Source organism: Lolium perenne, chromosome 7, assembly GCF_019359855.2.
Source record: "Lolium perenne isolate Kyuss_39 chromosome 7, Kyuss_2.0, whole genome shotgun sequence".
NCBI lineage: Eukaryota > Viridiplantae > Streptophyta > Magnoliopsida > Poales > Poaceae > Lolium > Lolium perenne.
Window position 1 is genome coordinate 67,038,576 of NC_067250.2, and position 6,394 is coordinate 67,044,969.

Genomic DNA, 6,394 nt, shown 5'->3' on the forward strand with positions numbered 1-6,394 from the left:
TCTTCGTGCTGCCCGGCAGGTTCGCAAGGGCTCCCTGCAGGACTGTAAGCAGACTCCTTTGTTGCTGGGAACTCACATTTGAGTCCGTCTGGGAAACGAATGAAGCAGCATGCTTTGAGTGGTTACGATGGCACTGCGGCTGATTCAGCTACAGTCTTATTTTTCCAAACTGTTGTTGTTGTCAGTTAAGCTGACAAGTTAGAGTTTGATCCGGACATGTAACTGCACCCGCGACACGAGGTCGCCCGGGGCAGCAGCCTTGGGTATGACGGTGGAGGTGGCCCTCTTCTTCGCCGGAGAGGGTCGATCTGCGGTTGGTGGTGGTGGATCTATCGATCTATCAACGCGTTCCGGCGGCGAGATGGAGATGCATGGAAGCCGACGACGGAGTCACCGGTGGAGGGTTGGAGTGGCCAGCCCGGGATGGTCGCCGACGTGGGGGTCCGACCTGAATAAAGGCGGTAGTCCTAGGGTCTCTCTTGCGTGAAGAGGAAGACCTACCGGAGCCCTGGACTCGTGATCTAGCCGGAGTGTTGAGTTTCGGAAGGCTCCGCCGGCGAATGTAACAGTGCTTTTTGCCTGGAGTTTGCTGGATCGGTGGTATTCGGTCGTGCGCACCCATGCTTTTATTCCAACCGTTTGGTTCTGGAGGGAGCGGCGCGAAGCTCTTTTTCTGTGTTGACATCAAGTGACTATGGATCCATGATGAAAGTCGGAAAAAGAGAAGTTCATGAAGGCCGGAGGGGAGGACTAGCTAAGGGAGGTTCAAGTCTCCGCGCTGTTGAGGGACTTGCTTGGTGTTCCGGACTTCACAGCAGCGGTATGAAAGTGGGGGCGACAACACAGGTGAAGTTCAGAGTCCTACCTTTCAAGGTGAAAACCCAAGGTCTGGCTTTAACTGGTTGTGCCTGGCAATGACCTTGTTGGAGGCATTGTTTTGAGAGCGGAGACTATCTTCAGGGTGAAAACCTAAGATCGTTGATCGGGCGACGACGGTGTTAGAGCACTGTTCCCTTCTTGAAGGCGTCGTTTTTGGAGAGTCTGTATTTCAGGTGTTGTCTTGGCGGTGGATGTATTGCTGTTTTTAGGCCCGAGATACTGTAGCGGGACTTTTGTTTCTTAGTTTTCTTTTCTTTTTTTGGCTGTGTGCATCCGTAGTGCCATTAGGGTGATGCGTTGTTGCAGAGGCTGGGTGTAATTGGTATCTTTTTGATATTAATATATTCCCTTTATCGAAAAAAATGTAACTGCAATTGTTACCTACTTGAGATTTGTGATGTACTTGACTTGTACACTTTCTTTCCAGGGCTGCCTACCGCGGCCTGCTGCTCGCGGCGCCGGTGACCTGCATCGTCGCCATTCCCGTTGATGTCGCCTAGGAGCTCGGTGTCCCGGCGGCCGCAGCTGGAGCGCTGCTGAACTACAGAAGTATTTCTTTGAGCCTCTCTTGATTATTTGTTTTTGGTTTGAATGAAGATCTATTAATATCCAGATCCGTTCCTGAGGAAATTTATGCTGGAATCCATCCCCCAGATCCGTCCGTGCATACGTATGGCTGCAGAATATGTTGATTTATAGTTTTTCTGTACTAAAAACTAAGTGATTTATCGCACCTAAATTAACAGCTAGCTGTTTTTCAATTCGCGCACATACACTTTTTCAGCCAGTTGAATGTTGCCACGTATCTAGGTTGATTTAGTACTCACATGAACTCCCGTGCGGGAAATGAAACTGGCCCAGAAGCGTGGATAATGGGACATCACTGTAAGTCTAAATGGGTGTCGAATAGTGAGTCCATCCAAACAAAAGGCATCTCTCTTCCCTTCATTGTCTTTGGGCTGTAGCTGCAATCGGCCTGTGTTGTTTTTAGTGTAGAGTGTGTCCGACTTAATTTCCAAAAAAGAGGAAAACACACACGCCTCTGTGTGTAGCAGATGGAGAGATCGAGATCGACGAACGCGAGCAGAGAACACATAAAAATCCAGTTGAGCAAAAGAGAGGCAGGGCAGGGTGACATGAGATATGATGAAGACGAACACAAATAGATGATCCGCTTGGATGCTGACCTGAATCAGAATTTACAACCTCCATATCTACAGGTCAGTGAGAAAAATAATTCAGAAATCTTCTCACGTGCTGCCTCTGGGATTTACTCGGTTCCGCTCAAGTTAATCAGGCAGTAGAACTCGCCTAGTGAATGTGCATCAAGAAATGGCTGGGGAAATTGAAAATTATCATCGAAATAAACCTGTGTATCAAGAGATGACTGTCACATGAAAAGGAAAGATGCAAGATGTTTCATAACAAGTTTTAAATTGACTGAAAAGGGCAGTTGTTCACAACAGAACACATCATAACATTTGTTTTGCCAAACAACAGAAAAAGATGTCTGACATAATACATAATTTTAACACACACTTTGAAACACCAACAGAAAAGGATATCTGACATTGTACATAATTAAGAAACGCACTTTGAAACACCAACATATACATAGATAGATAGAGAACATTTTCTGAAATCCTGCCTCGAAGTCTACAAGACATCAAATCAGATGTTCACAAAGCCTCCATCCATGTGAACAAAAATCAGAACATCAGGACAAAACAACAGATCATTTTTGAGGGCAAACTCTTCCCACCTAGACCTGAACCGAATCCTCCCGTCAGTGGACGGTTAGCATGTTGCTTCCTTGTGGTTGTCATCTACGCCCATCATGAGAATCACCAAGCCCTTTTGGTTGATGTTAAGTGCTGACGCAATTTCCTTTGGGATGCACTGTAGACAGTAAGAAACAAAGAAAACTTCAAAGAGAAAGAAACACAGAGATGCAAAGCCCTTGAGCTTTATAACATCTACATGTCCATGAAGTCATGTCATAAGGATTCAAGTCAAGCCCTACCTAGTGTTCTGGCGACGAATTACCCATGTAAAAGAGCACAAAACAAGGAATTATGTGGTCCAAGTAAGTTGTTGATGGGGACCAACAGCAAAGAAAGCGTATCTCCGCAAAGGCCCCAACAGAAATGTCACAACTCAAGGATAGTGCTTGAAAAAAATAAGGAGATGGCGTGAACAAAAATGCTGAAACAGAAAGCATGCAAAGCATCTTCACTCATTGTAGATGCAGACAGGAAAAGAAGAAACAAAAAAAGCATGATTGCAAACAAATAGGCAGAAAAATCATGTGTAGAACAATATGATTTGCCATGTGTTGATTTTTGTTGAAAACGGAATATTGTTAACTGTAGAACAATATTTTTCCGGATTACTAAGAAAAGAAATAGGAAAGACATGTAACACTGAGATGGACGAAATATAGACTGACCAATCTGAATCAACTATGATCTTGGACTAGGAAAGACTGACTAAACCGAAACTTAAAACCGACGACTAAAACTTATGATTGAAGACTAAGAATGACTTATAATAAATTACTGTAGAAAGGTTATTGGAGATTGCACAGCACCAATAGGGCCGGCTGCTCATATATATATAGGCGGACACATGTACAATTACAGGTACAACCCTGAGAAAACACGGGGACCTATGTCTATACAATATGTTACTCAACACCCCCCCGCAGTCGAAGGGTCGGCACCGACACACAGACTGGAGCGAAACTCAGGAAAAGTCGTGGATGGCAATCCCTTCGTCATGATGTCGGCAAATTGCTGAGACGTCGGTACGTGAAGAACTCGAACGCGACCGAGGGCAACTTGCTCACGAACGAAGTGGATGTCCAACTCGATGTGCTTGGTGCGCCGATGATGAACAGGGTTGGCGGAGAGGTAGACAGCCGATACGTTGTCGCAGAAAACCACCGTAGCCTTGTCAACAGGACAAGAGAGCTCGGACAGAAGCTGGCGAAGCCATGTGCACTCAGCCACAGCGTTAGCCACGGCGCGGTACTCGGCCTCAGCGCTGGAGCGGGACACGGTGGGCTGCCTCTTGGAGGACCAAGAGACAAGCGACGAGCCGAGGTAGACGCAGTAGCCGCTGGTGGAGCGGCGCGTATCCGGGCAACCCGCCCAGTCCGCGTCGGAGTAGGCGACAAGGTCAGTCGACGTCGAGGGCGAAGCATGCAACGTCAAGCCGTAGCCCATGGTACCACAGACATAGCGGAGAATCCGCTTCACCGCGGCCCAATGAGCATCCCGAGGAGCATGCATATGCAAGCACACCTGCTGCACGACGTACTGGAGCTCCGGTCGCGTCAGCGTCAAGTATTGAAGAGCACCGACGATGGAGCGATAGAGCGGCGCGTCGGACGCCAGCGACCCATCACTGGCGGAGAGCTTGGCCTTCGTGTCGACAGGAGTAGGCGCAGGGTTGCAGTTAAGCATCCCTGCACGCTCGAGAAGCTCGTGGGCATACTTCCGCTGATGGAGGAAGAATCCGTCCGCACGTCGGACAACCTCGATGCCGAGGAAGTAGTGGAGCGGGCCAAGATCCTTCAACGCGAACTCAGCGCGAAGGCGGTCGGTGAGCTGTCGTAGAAGACCAGCGGTGGAGGCCGTCAGGATGATGTCGTCAACGTACAGCAGCAGGTATGCCATGTCGTTGCCGGTCCGGTAGACAAACAGTGAAGCATCGGAGCGCATGGAGCGGAAACCCAGCTGATGCAGGAAGCCGGCGATGCGCTGGTACCAGGCGCGGGGCGCCTGCTTCAGTCCATACAGAGACCGAGAGAGCAAGCACACGTCATCGGGGCGCTCGGTGTCGACGAAGCCGATGGGTTGCTGACAGTACACCTGTTCCTGCAGATGGCCATGAAGGAAGGCGTTGGAGACGTCCATCTGATGTACGGGCCACGCACGAGACGCGGCGAGGTGCAACACTGTGCGGATCGTGCCCGGTTTGACCACCGGGGCAAACGTATCCGTGAAGTCGACGCCAGCGCGCTGCCGAAAACCGCGCACCACCCAGCGCGCCTTGTAGCGCTCGAGAGTACCGTCGGAGCCGAGCTTGTGCTTGAAGACCCATTTGCCGGAGATGACGTTGGCGCGAGGGGGCCGGGGAACGAGCTCCCAGGTCCTATTACTCTGCAGCGCGTCGTACTCCTCCTGCATGGCGGCGCGCCAATGCGGGTCGCGCAAGGCAGCGCGAGCCGAGGTGGGCACCGGCGAAGGAGCGGTCGCCGGGCCGGTGGCAGAACCGGTCGGACCGGGCGGCAGGCCGGGTGGGCCTGCCGGAGGGCCGGTCTGACCGGGCGCTTGGCCGGGTCGGCTGGTGAAGGGGCGCCGCCGTCGTGCGGCAATATGCTGTTGCCGCTGGCCCCGAAAGGCGACGCGGTAGACGGAGACGCCGCGCGCAGACATGCGGTCGGCGGGGTAGCGTGTAGACGGCCGCCGCACGCCTGCGCGGGCGCGGGTGAGCATGGGCTCGGGAGCCGCAGCGACGGGTGGCGAGGCGTACGACGAAGGGCGGCCGCCGCGGCGATGGCGCCTCGAACGCCGGCGCGGTCGAAGGGGACGCCGCGGGCGATGCGGGCGACGGGGGTGCCGCGGGCGCCGCGGGCGTCGCGGGTACGGGCGACGGGGCGCCGCGGCCACCGCGGGCGACGGGGGCGCCGAGGACCAGGCGGGGCCGGCACCGGAGGGGCCACCGCGGTCAGTCGTCGGCGCGCGGCCGCAGGAGGGCTAGCGGGCGCCGGGGGCGTCGTCGGAGGTGTCGCCATGAGTCCCTGCTGAAACGGAAAAACCAACTCGTCAAAGTACACGTGCCGGGAAGTGAGGACACGATGGGAGACCGGGTCGTAACAGCGGTAGCCCTTGGTGTTGGCGGGGTAGCCGAGAAACACACAAGGGAGGGAGCGCGGCGCAAGCTTATGCGCGGCGGTGGCAGCAGTGTTAGGATAACACCGGCAGCCGAAGATGCGGAGGTCATCATAGGTGGGCGGCGCACCGTAAAGGAGATGATGCGGCGTATAGGACCAACGCACACGACACGGGCGGATGTTGACGAGGAGAGTCGCCGTGGCAAGGGCATCCGGCCAGAATCGCGGGGGCATGGAACAGAAGGGTGCGGACGCAGTCGTTGAGGGTACGAAGCATCCGTTCGGCACGGCCATTCTGTGAAGAAGTGTATGGACACGTGAGGCGGAAGATGGCGCCGTGGGTGGCTAGAAGTGAGCGAATGGTGATGTTGTCGAACTCCTTGCCGTTGTCGGTTTGTAAGGCGTGAATGGGGCGACCAAACTGAGTGGAGACGAAGGCGAAGAAGGCGGTGAGGGTGGTGGCAACATCTGACTTACGGCGAAGTGGAAAAGTCCATACAAAATGCGAGTAATCATCAAGAATCACAAGATAATAATTATAACCAGAGTTACTCGGAACCGGCGAGGTCCAAACATCACTATGAATAAGTTGAAAAGGAAAAGACGCGACTGTGG